Source organism: Chiloscyllium plagiosum, unplaced genomic scaffold (assembly GCF_037043375.1).
Source record: "Chiloscyllium plagiosum isolate Xiang-an unplaced genomic scaffold, Cpla_swu_hap1 HiC_scaffold_21, whole genome shotgun sequence".
Classification (NCBI taxonomy): Eukaryota; Metazoa; Chordata; class Chondrichthyes; order Orectolobiformes; family Hemiscylliidae; genus Chiloscyllium; species Chiloscyllium plagiosum.
In genome coordinates, this window is record NW_028270159.1 from 35,751,216 (window position 1) to 35,771,283 (window position 20,068).

At 39.2% G+C, this 20,068-nt stretch overlaps 1 long non-coding RNA gene across 1 annotated transcript in view; it reads right to left on the reverse strand.

Moving 5' to 3' along the window:
• Positions 1–923: 923 nt before the first annotated feature.
• LOC148146125 (uncharacterized) overlaps positions 924–20,068 on the reverse strand; it is a 40,528-nt gene continuing 21,383 nt past the window's right edge. The window contains exons 3-4 of the long non-coding RNA XR_015760740.1: positions 3,297–3,488; positions 924–1,054 (exon numbers count right to left, since the gene is read on the reverse strand). This is a non-coding gene — a long non-coding RNA (uncharacterized LOC148146125). The remainder of the gene's footprint in view (positions 1,055–3,296; positions 3,489–20,068) is intronic.

Below are 20,068 nucleotides of genomic sequence, written 5' to 3' on the forward strand. Positions count from 1 at the left end.
GTCTGACACAGAACAAACGACCAAGAGGCGAGTCTGCTAGAATATGAGCATTTTATTCCCCGCAGCGTCGCCACAACCAGGTCTCATACTTACAACGGGTCTGGCTTATACTCACTCTACATGTTACCGGAACTGGGAGCCGTCAGTTCTCGTAGAGCGGTTGCCAACAACCCACGCTCGGCGGTTAAACGTAACCCCGGAGCAGACTCACCGAACTGGAGACTTTTCCAGCTGATATACTCTTTTCCAGATATAAACATTCATGTGAACAGCAGAGCAAGGCTAAAAAACACATTCCATTCTGGTTACATACAGAAAAGAAGATTCACACGGGGAGGTGTGTAATAAGATTCACACGGGACTAAGCAACACCTCCATTCCGGTTAGATTCACACATGTATTGGGACATAATTTTTAACCGTTTCACCACAAGGACCAGCCCTCCGAAAGCTGGTGCTTCCAAATAAACCTGTTGGGCTATAACTTGGTGTTGTGTGATTTTTAACTTTGTGCACCTGCACCTCCAAATCATGTAAATAATGCAGATGAGTAGCATTTTAAAAAATACAGAAACCCTGACAAGAAATAACACTTTCAATAAGCCACTTTGGAAATTATGGTCCAAATAGTCACAAGGTAGAATAGAATTTGACTATTGATGAAAAAAATGATTTTGCCAAAAGTTTTAAACTTTCACTCATCAGGAATTATGCTGACAACCAGTTTAAGATTGTCAGTCTGTTTCACAGTGTGGCACACTTATATGTACTGGAAGCTACACATACAAATACACGGAACACTATCCTTTGCAGGCAGAGGGAAAAAGTACATGGACTGCAGTAGTCCCAATACAACAAAATAGGTGTTAGACAGTCACCAGTTTATTTATTATAATGCCCTGACCTTTCCGGTTTTAATTTAAAAAGAAGTCCTGTTAGCAACCAGTCATAATTACTGGGTGTGTACTCCATGTAACTCCTCTACCAGAGGTCACCAATTATTTTTCTCTCATACAGTTGGTTTTCCCCTTAAGTTGGTATTCTTGCAAAATGTCCTGATGAGTATAAAATGAAAAGTTTCTCTTTAATGTCTGTCTTCAGCTTGGTATAAATATAAATGAGTTCATACGTTTTAAAATGAGCATATAACATTATTAATACAGGCTTAGTAAAAGGCATTGTACATTTATTTACATTAAATCCAGGTGGAATCTTTAAATAGGTTCTGTGTTTTAGGGTGCAAGCCCCTCTGCCCCTTGTTTAATGCAACCAAACATTCATATTCAGAAAACAGAGCTACAGTCTATTTTTGTAATTCTCCCAATTTCATTTGTTTGCTCAGTATCTACTACAGCCAATTGAAAAATCTCCCAACATAGAGAAGGATGAGCACAGACATTTTGCACTGCATCAGAGAAACATATGAATAGGAGCCATTTAAGTCTTTGAGCATGTTTTGCTATTTGATTAGATCATGACTGAACAGTGACATGATAGCTGATATGAGCTTCAAATCTTGTGATGTGATCTAGTATGTCATGCTGCAAGAGGACTCAGTGGGATGGAGACTGATACCTTTATACGATTAAGTCACATGCAGCAGTGTGGTGATTACATCATGAATATGTACTTTAAAAGGTACATTGTATATTTACCATAAGACATAACAAATTGGATCTTATCCTCAACTGTCTGACTTGATTGGGTAACCTTCACTACCCTTGCATGGCAGAAGTCTATCAATCTCACTTTTGAATCAACAATTTTGAGGAAGTAAATTCCAAGATTTCTTTTTACCCTTTGAATAATAATGCTTCATAACATCAATCCTGAATGGCTAATGGAATACTTTAAGGTTCTAATTCTTTTCATCTGGTCTCTTCCAACAAAAGAAATAAATTCTGGCCATTAACTCTTCAATATTCCTAAAGACTTCATTGAAATGTATGTTGAGTTGGTGAAATAAAAAAAACCAGGTATATGTTGTCTTTTCCATAGAATGGGACGCGTTTTTTAGGGTGAATAGGAAGATTTAAAACAGATATGAGGAGCGAATGTTTTACACAGAGGGTGGTTCACATGTGGAATGAACTTCCTGAGGAACTGGTGGATGTTGGTACAATTACAATGTTTAAAAACCGTTTGGATAAGTGCATGCAAAGGAAAGATTTGGAGGGATATGGGCCAGGACCAGGCCGGCGGGATTAGTTTATTTGGGATTATGGTCAGAATGGACTGGTTGGACCAAGGGGTCTGTTTCCGTGCTGTATGACTCTATAAAAGGAATGGGTACAATTTGCATCAGATAGCAACAAAAATCATTTAGCATGTACTTAAATGTTACATGTATTGCAGAGGCTATGTTATATCGACCCACCTTGCACAGCCCAGACAATGTTAGGTTCTTTCACCATTTAGATGTTGAAATAATGGCATAAGATACAAGCAAATCTGCTTTACACAAATCTCTTTCAATATTGAAAACAAAATAAGTAACCTTCTGCTTTCAACTCTATTGTTATAGTACTAAGTATAATGTTCAGAAAGGAAAATAGGCTAAAATTAAATCCACTGCATAACAGTGACATTGAATGTACATGTACTAGCTATATTTTTAACAGGCAGACAACATTCTGTTGAGAGAACAATTCCAATTTATAAATACATGTATGCATTTTCACTTCCCCTAACAAAAATGTATTTGCAAAATGTTTAGCAGAATTTGACAAGGGGGCTACAGTAGTCTGTTAATTGATTAATTTGGTAATTTTAAGTTCATACCTTAAAAGGGCCAATTGAAGTGTAATAGTTTCTTTTCTCAGTGGAAAGCTGATTAATCAAGCACTGCAGGCTTTCCACTGAAAAATAGATTTTAAAGAATCTGACCGAATGCTCTACCAATATTTTACTATCCACTTCAATTTAAGTATGGAATTCTCTAACAGTGTTCTTAATAAGCTTCTACCATTGAAAGTTGTCCTTGCTCTATCGACAATCAAAATTTATCTTGGCAGTAAATTGGTGCTAAATTAGTAGCAGTATGATGGTGTATTGTAAAGTTGTTGTACAGGTGGTCACAGACAGCCAAGTGCCTCAAAATGCAAATATTTTCCAACGTCTCACCAGTCAATAAATACCTTGCTGTTTTTCCTACCAAACTGAACAGCTCAACACTTCATCACATTTTACTGAGGAAATAAATGATAGCTAGATGAAATGATACAGTGCTTTAAAACTACACTTGAAATGACTGCAACTGATTTATGCACAAAGTTAAATGATTTGCTTAATACGTACCAAATTATTCCAGAGCTGGATCAAGTTGTCATCTCATTCTCTCTGTGGAGAATCTATTGATTTATTGCCCTTCTTCACAATCTCTGCCACCTGGAAGCTGTTACTTCAACGTTTGCACATGGAGTGAGAACTCTCTCAGTTGATCGGAGTAGGTGATGATGCCATTGGGGCTGAGTGGATAACTGTTTTAGCCTAATAGAGGAAACAATTTCCTTGAAGCACTTAGAGCATAATTATAAACGTTCCATCAATTCAGAGAAAACTCCTGGTATTGCCAGGCCATTTAAAGACAACTGAGCTATTAATCCACAAATGTGCAATTCATGTTTCCAAAGTTGTTGTTCTTGTGGATTCATATTAGAAACACCACATGGACTCACCAACCATTGGGAGATTTTTTTTCACCAGATTGTTGGGGTCCTGCTTTTTAAATGTTAGGGAGAATTGTCCAGTCCATGAGTCCCTGGACTTGAATTACTGATACAATCTCATAAATACAAGATGTAAGGAATCTGATGTTCTTTACCCACAAGAAGGAACATGTTGCAAGTACAAGACATCTGTTATCTCAGTTCCAAGTCCTGTGATTAGTAAGATGCAGCTTTGCAGATTCAGAGGTGAGTTTTTGAAGGTAAAGCAAGGAAAGTAGAAACATGCTGTGAGCTCATGCTTCAGGAACTAATCAAGTTCACTGTAGACCATTCAAAATCTTGTAAACTCACAGTTTCTTCCAAGAGTAAAATTTATATCCAGGCATTGAGTGAAAAACACTGCTCTCAGTAACAACAGACAGCAATTTCACTTCTTTAAATACCAGTTTCCGAAACCATTTAGATGCAGCTGCATTCATTGGTCTTTCAAGTGATCATTTCTATTAAAGGAAGGATTGCTCATTATTGAGGAATGTCATGGTATAATTACAGTGATTGACCAAATCTAGATATCCTTTTCCCTGATTAGGATCAAACCCAACCCCAGGATGTACAGTTTTAAACAAGCTGTTGACCTCAAGGTTTGCTTTATGATATGAAAACGATATGATTGATTGCAAACTTATCAAAATTATAACATACTTTCATAAATTAATTGTTACTTACTGACAGATTGCTATTAACTGATCAAATGCAATCCACTGGCAAAATACATATAAGCTGTTTATGTTTTGTGTGAGAAAGCTAACATTCAAGTTTACATGATTGACCACACTAGCCATGGAGACATTAAATCATCAGTTTCCTTTCTGTATGTAAACAACCTGCTTAAAATCAGATAACAGAAATTTGTCCACAGTGGTGACAGTGCCTTTGCTGCTCAAGCCTGTGACTTTTTCACCCTTGCAGAATCTTTGCCAACCAAATTGGCTGGAAGGAAAAAACGAGCACTCTGTTTCAAAATGCTTTGATTTTGTCACTTTGGTTCTTTACCTTTTATGCCTTGATCCTCAAAATTCAAAATAGAAATTAACAAGCCAATGCAGAAAAATAATCTAGCGTTGCTGTATTAGATATAATGGTTATGGACTAGCCTAGACCCCCTCAATATATTTTAAGAAGGTAGACTCTACACCCTATAATTTTCTTATTTTAAAGGCAGATGTGAAGTGCTGTGTTCCACATGTAATATGGAACACAGTTTTGGTCACAAAACTCAATATTAAACAAAACACAATTTATTTAAACACTAAAATACAAACAAAAGAAAGAGAAAGGTATAATAACTTAACTATTGGAAAACTTAACTGAATAATAGATGCAGTACATATTACTAATTAACTGTTCCAAATTGTAACATCCCATAACCACACCCCTTGGCAAAAATTCAGACACAGATTCTCAGGTGCATTTTTCCAATGCAGGTGTCAAAAACATCAGGAGAAGATTCAGACAGAATAGCAGCTAAGGGATATTCATTGAAGCTGCCAACTCTTTTAAGACCCTTAAAGCTTCTGCTCAAAACTACATGTAAAAACTAGAAAGTCTGGTGTGTGAGAGCTGGCCCCACCCAGGCTGCTTCCATCGTTCCAACTTTAAAAAAAATCTAAGGCCTCACAAATTGTTTACTTTCTTAGGGACAACTCAGCGCCTCTGCCTTACAACTTCTCTTCAATAAAAACCTGACCGAAATAACCTCATCACAATAATATTGCTATATGTTTTGGTTGTGTCTACCTTTACCATCCGAGATGCCTTGAGAATAATCACTACTACTTATTAGTATATGTTTAAGCTATAGATACCACATGAGAACGAATACCCACAATAAGTTATTGCAGAAGTGAGATTCAATCTTGATAAACAGAGCAAGTATGAACAGAATAGATATAATCAAAAGTAACTAATAGCTAGTTACATTGCATCTGAGTTACAGAGTCTCATGTGAGACTTTAGGTTAGTGTTGAGAATGTGTGTACATCACTGTTTAACTCCATACTGCTAAAGTTGAAAATGGAATAGGTACTTGCAACTCATTAGTTCTTCTCAGGATATCCTTTACATTCTGATGGTGGAGTTTATCTAATGGTGTCAGGTAACCTTTTCAAATACCAGGTGTTATGTAACATCTACTACAATTTGTTTTCTTGTTTTTAAGTTATTTAGATGATTGTTTCAAATAAGTAAAGTCAGTTTACCAAATTGACTTACCATAATTCCATCTCTGCTCTCTGAATTGCAAATTCAGTCATTCTTGACTGGTTATAAGTTGGAATGGGAAGTTTTTTTTTGATTATTTGGGAATAGCTGATTTGATTATGGGTCTTGTATTGGACTTGATTGTGTATGATCAGGTTCCCCATGTCATTTGTAACGTTCATCCTCAGGAGGTAGTGAGAGGTTTAGATTATCTTAAGTTGTCTGCAATTCTGATGTACTGTTCCTTGTGATTGTTAGTGTTGATTTGGTACACATTAGATGGAGAAAGTGAGGTCTGCAGATGCTGGAGATCAGAGCTGAAAATGTGTTGCTGGAAAAGCGCAGCAGGTCAGGCAGCATCCAGGGAACAGGAGAATCGACGTTTCGGGCATAAGCCCTTCTTCATCATTCCTGAAGAAGGGCTTATGCCCTAAACGTCGATTCTCCTGTTCCCTGGATGCTGCCTGACCTGCTGCGCTTTTCCAGCAACACATTTTCAGCTACACATTAGATGGCACCACCATGACTGTTGAGTTCCTTGAACCACATTATTTGACCTGGTTCTGGAACTAGCAACATTTTGGTGCAAAAGCATGTGTTGTCATTATATGCTTGTTGCTTATTAAATTTCTGTTCCTTTTGACAAAAAAAGTGTTAATTCAGTAATATTGCAGTTTCCCATTTCATTAACAGTATGAAACAAGTTCCTTATGCTAACGTAACTAACTTCAATCGATTCTGATTTTTACTTATGTCCCACCGTGAACCTGAGGAACCCAATAAAATGTTCTATTGACTGTTCTTTGAACAGGTCTTCTCTCATTTGGCTGTTCTTTGACCATTTGTTTCTTGCCTGGCTGTTCATTAGTTTTATCTAGATTGACTCCTTTCACCATTTGAAGAAAATAAAGTCAAAATATTCCTTTCTACTGAAGAGTGATCATTGTTGATGTGAGGTATGTATCAGTTTTCTACTAGTTGGTGTTCTCTATATAAAAAAGCTGCTTGTAGAATATTTTTAATCTTGATTGCTTGCCTTCTCAAACATGCAGTTGCACTGTTGTCAGTAATAAACAGTGTTTTCTTAAACCATGGCTGGCTATCTGATGTTATAGTGACATTCACTGCAGTTTATAACTGGACATTCATGAGATGACTATTGAAATAAGTATCAGGATGCCAAAATATAACATCTGGACCACCTATTTCTACTAAGAACACTTTAACTTTTAATTCCATTACAAACTTGCCTTCTTTATTATAGTTTTTATCTTGATACTTATTAGATTTCTTACTTTTCTGAATCTGTCCACTTTTTTTTCATTTTGTCTGAATTTGACCTGTTGCCTGACAGACTAACGTTTCATTTTTAAAAGCTGGACAGTATGAGGTTTCTTTGCATCAAAGTTGAATTATAGAATCCCAATAGGGCAAAACGACGCCACTTGACCCATCAAGTTGTGCTGATTATCTGAAGAGTATTTCAGAGGCTTTCAGTACCTTTTTGAAAGTATCTGTTGTTTCTTTTAGTCCTTTGCGAAGTTTCACTCCAAATAGTGTATATGTGTATTTATTTGTTCAGCTTCAGAATTATTTCAAAGCTATCCTGTACCTCAGGAACTGTTTTCTCCATGATGTCAAATTCTGTGGTCTACTTCGCATATTTCTCAAATGAAGTCCTCTTGGAAATATTATTCTTAGTGCATGCCTTCCTAATTTGATAACATATTTTTGCTTCTGTAATGAACTCTTTTTTACAGTCACAAATAATGCCACTCTTTGATTCTGTGCTGAAGGGTTTTCCCATGCTTTGCAGCTAAAGAAGGAGATTCCCAATTTGAACAGTTAAAATAAAGAACTCACACCTCTTTTTATGGTTTCACTGTATGAATCCCACTGTTTAATAAATGTTTCAATTTTAATTACAGTTTTACAGCATGACTCTCATTCCTCGTGGTTTGTGTAAGGAAATCCTGCCTTTATTGTGGCTCTTATGAAGAATTTCCCATCTTTCTTGAATAGTGTATCTGAAACTCATTTCCTCATTTGAATAGGTCTGCTTAGGCTTTTAATGAGCAGGTGGCTTCAGTTTGAGTCTGCAGATTTCACACCAGTCCGCACCATGTGCTACATAGTCAGAGAAATCAAATTCATCCTGCTATCTACCACATTGCATGAGTGTACAGCTCACTATATTGTAGGAGCTGTTGCTCATGATGAAGGTTGCTGCTACTGTCCCTGTAAGTGTAGGAAACTATAGGGCCTGGTTTAATGGTTTAGTGTAATGAAGGATAACTATTTCCTAGCCTGACTAGAAGAGTCAAAAGTAGTGAATAAGATATCATGTATTTTACATTAGCAACTAGTTACAGGTTACATTAGTAAGATGGACATTGTCACAGATGTTTTGAGGATGACCATATGTTAGATCTCAGTGCTTTGAGATCCTGCTGTATCCATAGATCTACATAATATCATGATAAATAAAGCACTCCTCAGTATTGACTCTTTCAGGCCCATATACTACAGTTCCTTCCTGCACTCAGAACATGGTAGGTCAACTGCAAATTTTGATCTGTTTTCAATCTGTAGGCCTTTGAATGTAACCTTTTTTATAAATACCTGGATAAAATCTAGATCCTGTACACTTTGCATTGCAGAGTTAATGAACTGAATTATTTACATGTATTTAAACATCTTGACTTTAATACAGTTTTAGCAAAAAACAAATCGAATGAATTATGTAATAAAGTAACACGACCTCTGTTCCAATAACAATTGTACAAAAGATTGAGGCAGATCTTCAAATGATCATTTTGCTATTTTACAGTAACCATCCATAATGCCAGATGGTACATTACTCAGTTGAACATTTTTACAGGCTGCTGTAATGTCTGTTGTTCAACAAAGCTTTGGGGGATTGAAATGGACAGTCAGCAGGGAATTGTTACCTTGCTGCTCTTTTCATGTTGTTGCTTCTGACAAATTTCAACAGATCGTGGAGACAAATTGACATAGTTCTTTGGTTTGTCCTTCCAAGCCTACTTACTGTCTCATGAAATGCACTGGATGATCTTTTCAGCCTCTTTTGCTTTTGGTGTAGATTTACAACTTTAGTCTTGATCTGAGAAGGCCACCAATTTGAAAAGCAATGATCTCACTGACTTGGAAGGAGTGCATACATTACGAGAGTTCAGGAATACAAATGTTCATATGTTCAAATCATTAGCAGTAATGTCATGAACTGACGGACTGAACATATATTTCACTTCTATAGCCAAGAGATGCAAGTCGGCTGTATCTCAGATTATCTGGATGTAACTGATAACTTCCAGTTCACAGAGGTGCCACTTATGGGAGAAGTGTCAAAAGGAAAAAAAGCATTTCCTCATGTAGGAAGTGAGAGGGAATGGTAATTATAGTTTAGCACAGTAGCATTCCATGGATTCATATATTGTGTGCAACAGGAGAAACAAAACAACACAATGGCCTGGTGTGTTCATTTCCACCAACTGAAGTTAACTAAGTTTCTCTTGTATTTTAGAGATGAGTTTTTCAAGCAACAGACCCTGGCTAGTTCACATGATATCAGATTTTCATTGAAGGTTCAAATCCTCTTTTTAACTCTTAAGCACACAGACCTGTTGGGTAAGATCAACACTGGCATCTTACTGACAACAGGTTGTCTTGGCAGTTGATAAATTGTGCATAAAAACTGACCCAAAACTGTCAGTTGTTTCATAAATAATAATGCTTTTTTTAAACAAATGTATTTCAATAATAACCCAATCTACTGAGAAGGTTGCACAAGATCACAACATTAGATATTTCATACAGTAGCATTGTGATGATATTACTGGACGAGTAAGTCTGAGGTCTGAACTTGCGATTTACAGACGTAGAGCAGAATCTTCTTGACCTGAAGATGGTGGGTTCAGAAGTAAGAATTCAACTCAAGCAGGATGGTGGGGACCACAACCCTCCTGCTTTTCCATCTTCTCCCAAAGTAAATTAGAGCTGCACAGTGGCACTGTAGTTAGCAGGGACCCAGGTGTGATTCCAACCTTAGGTGACTTCTGTGGGGAGATTGCACATTCTTCCTGTGTCTGTTTGAGTTTCCTCTAGGTGCTCCAGTTTCCTTGCAAAGTCCAATAACGTGCAAGTTAGGTGGATTAGCCATGGTTAATCTGTGATTGCAGGGTTATGGGAATAGAATGGGATGCTCTTAGAAGGGTTGGTCCAGACTCAAAAGGCAGAACAGCCTCTATTTGCACTATAGGGATTCCATGATTCAAAGTACTAGATGGGATGGCCCAAGCTGCATTTTCTAGCCCTGTTGTCAACTGTAGTCATTAAGTAAATTAATGTCTATATAGAGGCCGAGTGCAGGTTTCAAATTGGTGGGATAAGGAAAAGCTGATAACCGACCAGTGAGGGGAGCCGAGGGGGGAATGGAGGGGGGGAGGGGATGGTGGTTACTAATTCTGCACTAATCTCGGCATGATTGAGGGACTGAGAGCCATCCCCTTTCTCTTGCTTTGGGCACCACTGCCCGTGTCCTCCAAGCCCAGAAACCATCTGCCAAATCAGTTACCTTTCCCAGAGCCAAACCTCCATCATGGAAGTCCACGTGATGTTTTACCAGCAGCCACAGCCTTTGCCCTGGCACTGTTGAGCTCTGGATTGCTGGTCTCTGATTGACCAGTAGCTCTTGGCAGACAGGGCCTCCTCCTGCTGGATCCTAATTCTGGTAGGAAGCTGCCTGATTACGTGAAGATATAATACAGCAGTTTTTTGATATTCACAGGTTATGGGTTTCCGATCTCCACATTCTCCCACTTTTGGACTTAGCCCAAAATGAGATGCTCTCAGCCATTAGTTCGAATCTCACAACAAAAATTTCACGAAATTAAATCCAGTTAATTCAACTAAATCTGACAGTTAAAAAAGTTGTTTTTAGGAATTGTTGTTATGAACTTTTTGGATTATCGTAAAAACTAGCTAGCTCACAACTGTCCTATAGTGAAGGAAATCTTACCTGGTGTGGCCCATATATAATTTTAGATGCATAGTAATCTGATCAGCCCTCTGAAATGGCCTAACATACCAGTTGCACTTAGTAAAGTGGCTCACTACCATCATCTCAAGTGCGATTAAGGACAAGCAATAAATATCACCATCACTAGCATTGTCTACATCCCACAATTGATTGAAAAAACCTTTGAAGAATCATAAATTTTATCCTTTTCAAGTAGCTGTGCCTTAAATTGGCAGACATGGGCTCCACTGTTTACACCAAGAAATAAAACCACTTGTTACATTTAAACCTAATAATTGTAGGGCTCTTGAGATAGTTGAAAGATTATTTCATTTGAACTGGCTTTGAAGTTTTAACTTTCCCACTAGAAATACCAAAGTAGCAAATCTTCCTGGTTTACATGCTTAAGGGATTGATTTAGCTTTCATATTCATTCAGCACTGAGCTTGCTCATTTTTCAAAGCTGGTGTGTGTGTATCTGTGTCAGTCCAACACCTCTATTTTTCAGATTCACGTATACCCGGAGGAGGACTGGTGCCCACAAATCCTTGAAGTATACATGGAATACATGGGAGAAAATGGTTGAGGGTTTCAGAGTTTGGTTAAGCAGAATTAAGGATGGTGGGTAAGAAAGTGGCACACACAATGGAACAGTTTTGTAAGAATGCTAAATTATAAATTGATCTAAATAGTTTAAACCAGCCTCATATTTACACAGACTACATGTTAAATAAACTCAGCATTTTATTGTGAAATAGCTTGCATTTGCAGTTTTGTTCTAAACAAAGAATTCCATGAGGCTTTACCCAATAATTAAGATGGCAGGAAGTACTATATTGCAAAGTTTGTGGTGATGCTTTGGATACTCCTTAAGGCTTTGTACACTGATTAATGAACACAATGTCTTATTTCTAAAAGAATTAACATTTACAAGCTTTCCACAGCAAAGTTGTCACAAAACCACTTGAGCATTTTTCTTTTATTTTCAAAGGATTCATATTTTGAGTTCCTCATTTACCCTAATTTGCTCATCAAGTTCAATTGTTTTCTTCTATTTACTTTCATTTCTTTTTCTCAAAATGTTGACTCATGCTGGAATATTCCATGGGGATTGGCCGCACTGCAGACTTGATGATAATGCGTGTGAGCAGGCTGTTTAACTCTGGTTCAAGCTCTCATCTGATATCCATACACACAAACTTCTCAGAGATTGATGAAAAAGTAACAGGAAACTCATTGTTTGTACCCTTCCATAGCCTTTGGGCACTAGGTCAACTAGAGATCAGTTAAATTTGTGCAACCACAGAATTAAATCGTGATTTTCCTTGTTTGTGTTATACAGTGCCACACTGGCTGTTGAAATGAAGCCAACATTTTTCATTTACATCATTCACAGCATTACTAACTAGGCCAGCATTTATTCTCCCGGTGGCAACTGGAGAAGATTAGAGGCAGTAGCATCAACAGCAGCAAGCCCTCAGCTCCTCTTGAGATTCCCGGCTGAGGCTTGGCCTGGGTTCCCGCACAGATATAAGACTTCAATAAGACTTTGACATCTGGATATTTCTCATTCCTGTCAGCATTGTTTCCTTTACGTTTGCTGTTTTTATAAAAAATCCCAGTTTTGTAATCAAGTGTGTAACCAAGATGGCTCTGGAGAATGGCGACTGTATGCGATTGGAACAAGGTTGGCTCGGTGGATCTTGTTGAGTATGAGATCCCTGATTGGGGCTGTTAATCTGGGCTAATCAGGGAACACTGGCTGACAGATATAAAAAGGAGCCTTAGAGAGCCTCCTCACTCTAGGTACTGGTTCTGAGCTGGGCTGGTCAAAGTCCATGTACTGTGTGCATGTAAATAAAGGGTGATTGGTGATAGGATACCAGCCTCTGGTGCAGTTACTTCAGTGACCCTGTACACTTTGCATGCTACCCCTGTATTCCTATACTTGAATACACATGACAATAAAATCAAATTCTAATTCTAAGTGTCCATGAAAAGATAGTGGAGACCCATCCTTTTGAACTGTTAAAGTCCATGGTGTGTAGAGATGCCCACAGTGCTGTTAGGAAGGGAATTCTGAAACTTGAACCAGTTAGAGTGAATTAATGGAGATATTGCTCCATGTCAAGATGTTGTCTTCTATGGAAGGCAGAGAAAGTTAACTAGATCAACACTTGGAATGAATGTATGAGGAAAGGTTGGGGTGGCAAGGTGGCTCAGTGGTTAGCACTGCTGCCTCACCGCACTAAGGACCTGGGTTCAAAGCTAGCCTCGGGCAACTGTCTGTATGGAGTTTGCACTCTCTCCCTGTGTCTGCGTGGCTTTCCTTCGGATACTCTGGTTCCCTCCCACAGTCCAAATAGGTGTAGGTTAGGTGGGTTGTGCTAAGTTGCCATAAAGTCCAGGGTTAGGTTGATTAGTCATGGGAAATGCAGGAAGAGAGTAGGTGGATGGGTGTGGGTAGGATGCTCTTTAGCGAATCAGTGCGTACTTGTTGGGCCAAATGGCCTGTTTCCACACTGTAGTGAGTCTTAAAGAAAAGACTTGGATCTGCTGCTGTTTAAAACAGTAAGGGGCATTTTGATACAAACATATAAGATCCTGAACGGTCTCATTAGGGAAGATATGGACAGGATGTTTCCTTTTTTTGAGGAAATGTAGAAGAAGGGAGTCATTGTTTAAAAATCATTTAAAAGGGAGACAAATGGGGGGTTCCAAGATGGTGTCGATCTAGGAAGATTGTTTTGCAGAGCTCTGCACTGCATCGTAAGTGGGACAAAACCTTTACCCACATTACCCAGGTCAGGGTGGTATTCTAGGACTCCAAAAAAGTCACAGAGTCTTTGAAAGTTCCAAGAAGTCACTTACCTGCATTCTTGCCATCAAGGGATGCTTAAGAAGGGAGCAGACTTGCCTGAGGCATCCTATAGGATCCTCGAAATCAGTTTCTTACCAGGCCCTGGTATCAGAGCTGGCAAAATGTTACGAGATCTTGGATAAGCAAATTGAAAAGAAGCTGGCCCGGATCTCTATTATGCTGCAGAAGCATGAATAGCAGTAGGGAGACCTTGGAAAAAGGTCAGACGAGGTCAAATGCGGGGTCATAGTGGTGGAACTGAGACTGATTCCTCCAAGGATAGGATTTAGCCCCTGGAGACACAGGTCCATAATTTGCTTGACCAGGTTGATGATCTCTACAATACAGTTTGGAGGAAAAATATTTGGAACATTGGTCTGTTGGAGGGAAAGGAAGGTGAGCGACCAGTGGACTGAGGAGGAGCAAAAATGGCTGGGATGGCAAGATGCCTATTTGCAGGCAGTGTAAGCCCAGTTCAGGTATTTAAATGGCCCGGTTGCTGCGTTGGCAGTTGGGATGGGAAGTTGGGTTTTGGGGTATGTTGGTGCCCCCTTTAAGCAGGAAGTGAACTGCCCTATCCAGTACCATTTGTGCTTTATATGTTGTTTTGTTTTTTTTTTGTTTTTTGTTGTATATAGTCTTTGATAGTTGTATAGATTTGTTAACTATAGTGGTTTTAACTTATGTAGTGTTTATGTTCTGTGGATTTTCTTTTATTAAGGCTCAGCAATTTTAATTTGAGTTCTTTCTCTCTGTACTCTAAATGATAGTGCAGAAGGTTATGGCTAATGTCTCTTTTAAATGGTGTACCTGGAACATCAAGGGGAGTCACTCGCTAATTGAGAACAAAAAGATACTCACGAGTCTGAGAAAGGAAAAGGTGTATATTGTTTTTTGCAGGAGAAACACTTGGATGGTAGGAAACATTTAAAATTGCAGCAGAATGGCTTTGATCAGGTTTACTTTTCTTCTTTTAATACTAGGAGTAGGGGAATGGCCATATTGGTTAAGTGGAATATCCCATTTAATTTACTGGAGTGTGTTAAAGACACACATGGGAGGTTTTAATCCTTAAAGCTTTGATAAATGGAGAAGAATATGGTATTTTAAATGTCTACTGTCCCGCAATCTGTCCCTCCAAACTTCTGCTAGATGTTTAGTTGATTAGTCTTGAATCTCAGCATATAATCATAGGGGGAGATTTTAATTGTCTTATGGATCCCGTGTTAGACAGGTTACTCAAAGGGGCCCACAATACCCTCTGTACAAACTAAACAATTAGTGGATCTGTGTGTGGCGTTAGAGTTGGTGGACGTCTGGATGCATCTCCACTCTACTGGCAGGAATTTTACATGTTGTTCCAATCCGCACAGGTGCCACGCTAGGATTGATTTTTTTTTACCTCTGTGGAACCCTGGACTTAGTGGTATCTTGTACGATTGGTCATATTGGCATCTCTGATCATGCTGTAGTGTACTTGTTGGTTAAGATTAAGGATACTGTAGCGGGTCTGAGACACTGGCGAATGGATCCCTTTATCCTTAAGGAAAGTAAGTTTGTGGAGTATTTCTCTAATGAATTCAGGGAATTTCTAGACATTAATTCAGGTGCGGCTAGTAGCCCGTCCGTTGTTTGGGAGACTACTAAAGCTTACTCCAGAGGGTTAGTTATTTCCTAGTCTGCCAGTAGGAAGCAGCAGAAAGGCGAGCAGCAACGTCTCCTCGAAGCACGGTTGAAGGCAGGCGAGAAAGCTTACTCTGACAGGCCCTTGTTTGTCAAGCTACAGAGAATTACGGTACTGCGGTCTGCATTGAATTCTGTGCTCACGCAGACAGCAAAGAAGGAGCTTGCTTTTACAAAACAAAGGCTGTTTGAGCATGGTGACAAACTGGGCCAGTACTTAATGTATCATGCCAGGACAAAGGGTGCCCCCTCAATCCATTACATCAATCGGGGAAAGTAGTGGAAACCTAACCCATGATTCTAAAAGGATCAATGTGGCATTTTGGAGATTTTACTCTGAATTATACTGATCTGAAATTGAGACGATGGGCGGGCTAGGATGGAGCCCTTTTTCAAGAATTTGGAGTTTCCAGATGTAACCCCCAAACAAGAGTCTTTTCTCAATGCCCCCTTATCAGAGCAAGAGGTGTAGGAGGCTGTGAAGCAGCTTCAGAGTGGAAAGGCGCCCGGTCCTGATGGACTTCCCAGTGAATTTTATAAGGAATTTACAAACATATTATCGGACCCGATGCTCAACATTTTTACTGACTCATACAGTTATGATCGCCTCCTGCCAACTCTAAGAGAGGCCAATATCTCCCTTATTCTTAAAAAAGTGGGAAAGCTGTGGAGAACTGTGCTTCTTATAGGCCCATTTCACTTTTAAATGTTGATTTTAAAATCTTTTCCAAGACTCTTGCATTAAGGCTGGAAATGGTGTTCTCTTCTATTATTAAAGAGGACCAGATGGGCTTTATAAGGGGCCGCAGATCCTCCAATAATGTTAAGAGGTTACTTAATGTAGTTCAAGCATGTCAACAACAGTCTGTACAGGGATTGGTGATCTCTCTAGATGCAGAGAAATCATTTGACTGGGTCGAGTGGCCATACCTTTTTCATACATTAGAGCGGTTTGGCTTGGGCGAAGTCTTTATAAGATGGGTACACGATCTCTATCGTGACCCTCTCGTCCCGATTCTCACTGATGGTGTGCGATCAAGTAATTTTAATATCTTTCAGGGCAGCCAACAGGTCTGTCCCCTTTCACCATTGCTTTTTACATTGGTGATCGAGCTGCTGGCAGAGGCCATTCTTAGGGATCCTAACATACTAGTCCCAGAAGTGGGGTCAAAATCACATCAGAGTTTGTTGTAAGTGGACAATGTCCTCATCTTTTTGTCAAACACAGCAGTTTTGAGGCCTTGTCTGTTACAACGTATCAATTCGTTTGGTACCTTTTCGGGTTACAAGATCAATTTTGCAAAATCAGACGCTATGCCGATGGGTGGTCTTACGAAAATACTAGGTTTTGAGGGCAAATCTCAATTCCTTTTTCAGTGGTCACAGAGTGGTTTTCTTTATTTGGGTATATTCATCACTCCAGTTTTCGATCGGCTGTTTAAGGCTAATTTTATTCATTTATTCAACAAAATTAAACAAGACCTTCGAAGATGGGAGGCGCATTGGTTTCTTGGTTAGGTCAGATACCCCTCATTAACATGAACATTCTCTCCAGTCTATTATACCCTATGTGAATGCCACCCTTGATTTTCGCTAAGCAAATGTTCAGGAGACTGAATGGCAGAATCAGCTCTTTTATCTGGCATCGTAAGTGTCTCCTTATTAGATTAGCTAAATTGCGATTGCCTCACAGACTGGGGGAGTGGATCTTCTGGACATTAAAAACCATCAAACAAAAACAAACAAACTTAAAAGACCCAGTACATCCCATGGACAAAACCAATGTCATCTACAAAATTCCATGCAAGGACTGCCACAAACACTACATAGGACAAACAGGAAGAAAGTTAGCCACCAGGATACATGAACACTAGCTAGCCACAAAAAGACAAGACCCTCTCTTCCTCGTTGCCCTACACACGGATGGAAAAAGCCACCATTTCGACTGGGACAACACGTGCCACCACTGGCACTCCAACCACAACACCATAAACAAACACATAGATCTAGATGTCATCTACCAACCCCTCAGAAAGCGAACAGGAAATGACATCACCACAAACCCAGGAACCCCATCCAGGAGAAAGATATAAATAGAAAGCAGGAGACAACAGCATCGCTTCACTTGGAGGTCGCCACTGATGATGTTACCTCGCCAGGTAATGAAATGTCTGGATGAGGGCGGCACTGCTGCCTCACAGCGCCAGAGACCCGGGTTCAATTCCCGCTTCAGGCGACTGTGTTGAGTTTGCACATTCTCCCCGTGTCTGCGTGGGTTTCCTCCGGGTGCTCTGGTTTCCTCCCACGGACCAAAGATGTGCAGGTCGGGTGAATTGGCCATGCTAAATTGCCCGTAGTGTTAGGTGAAGGGGTAAATGTAGGGGTATGGATGGGTTGTGCTTTGGCGGGTCGGTGTGGACTTGTTGGGCCGAAGGGCCTGTTTCCACACTGTAAGTAATGTAATCATAGCAAACCTACAGCTCAGCGAGCAAACCTACACCCGAAGTCTGAAAATCTTCTGAGTTTGTCAGGTTAGCATAAGATAGTTATGGAAAATACTCCCTTGGGTTTTCTTACAAGTATGGTGCAACATAAAACTGAGAATTTTTATAAGACATGGCGACTTATTTTGGACTACCTGGACACAGATCTGTCTGCCACACTAGTAAGGGATTTTATATAACTATAATGATTGGGTTTTATGAATCTAATACCCAGAGAGGGGGAACTGCGAATGTGTGAATATGTGTAAATGAATGCTCTCAATGGCCGAGAGCCAGTGTCTTGTCTCGCTGAGCATTATTATTATTTAGTTAATTGTTAGTTATTAGTTATTATTTATTTACATATTTAGCTTTTTTATATATAGATTTATACATTTGTATATTTGTGCAGTTTGGTTTTATTTTTTCTTGTGCTTTCTTTGTCCTGTTATTAAATTGTATTGTTTTGTATTTGTTGTAATATTAACAAATCTATTTTTCAATAAAAATGTATTTAAGAAAGAAGAAGACAAGTTATATTTCCGATAGGGGTTCACAAACCTCTGGAATTCTCTTCTGGAAAAAAATGGTGGTTCCAGAGTTCTTGAATTTGTTTAAAGCAGAGGAGGATTCTTGTTAAGCAAGGAGTTGAAAATTTATCAAGGGTTGACAGGAATATGAATTTGAGGTTACAATCATATCAGCCATGATATTTTGGAATGGTGAAGCTGACTCAAGGCCTGAATGGTTTTCTGCTGCTCCTTATTCAGATGTAAACGTTACACATTGTCTAAAAGGGTGACCTGGCTTTTCCAGTTCTATATTAATGACCTTGAGCTTGGTATAGAGAGGACTACTTCAAAATCGAAGGATGGTACCAAGCTGGGAAGCATGGTGAGCTATGAGGTTAGTGCAGAATTCTCCTGAGGCTGTAGAAAAGTTGCAGATGAAATTCAATTCAGAGAATTTTAAAAAATCTTTTCATGGGATAAGCACGTCACTAACAAGGCCAACGTTTGTTACCTATCCCTAATTGTCCTTGAAGCGAATGGCTTGCAGGGTCATTTCAGAGGGAAATAAAGAGTCAACCAAACTCTTATGGGACTGGAGTCACATGTGGGCCAGATTCGGTAATGAGAGCAGATTTCCTTTCCTGAAGAAAACTGGTGAGAGTTGAGAGAGCTGGGTGTACAAATATATAATTCATTGAAAGTGGTAGGACAGGTTGAGAGGCTGTACTATAAGGGCATAGAGTACAAGAGTGAGGATATTATGTTAAGCTTGCATAAAAAACTGGTTCAGCCTCAACTGGAGTATTATATCTAGTTCTGGGTGCAACACTTTATGAAAGACGAGAAGGTTTTAGAGACTGTCCAGAAAAGCCCAATGAGAATAATCCTGGGGATGAGGAGCTTCAGTTACCTACATAGATGGAGAAGTGATCGCCTTTCAAGGAAACAGGATAAACCCATTTAAGATTATGATGAGGAGAAATGTCTTCACGCAGAAGAAATGTTGAGCCTATGCAATTCTTTGTCACAGAAAGCGGTTGAGACCAAAGTATGGAATGTTTTTAAGAAGGAGTTAGATATACCTGTGGTTGTAGGAGTAAAGGGATCTAAAGGTGTGGGCTGAAAGCGGAAATAAGGTACTTTTTTTGGATCATCAGCTATGATTATATTGAATAACGGAGCAGGTTCAAAGGGTTCAATGGCCTACTCCTGCTCCTGTTTTCAATAATTCTAAATTATGATTGTTTTCCTCAGAGAAGAGAAGCTTATTAGGAGATTTAATTGGGGCTTTGAAAATCATGACTAGTATGGATAAACAGATAAGGAGAAATTGTTCGCAATCCTGGAAGGATCAAAAAGTGGGAGGACACAGATTTAAGGCAATTGGCAAAAGAAGTGATAGAGGCAGGAGGAGAACTTTTTCATGCAGTGGATGGTCAAACTCTGGAATGCATTGCCTGAGAATGTGATGGAGGCGAGATAAACTGAAGCGTTAGACGATTATCTGAAAAGAAAGAATTTGCAGGGTTACAGGGAGAAAGTGGGAGGAATGGCACTAGGTGCATT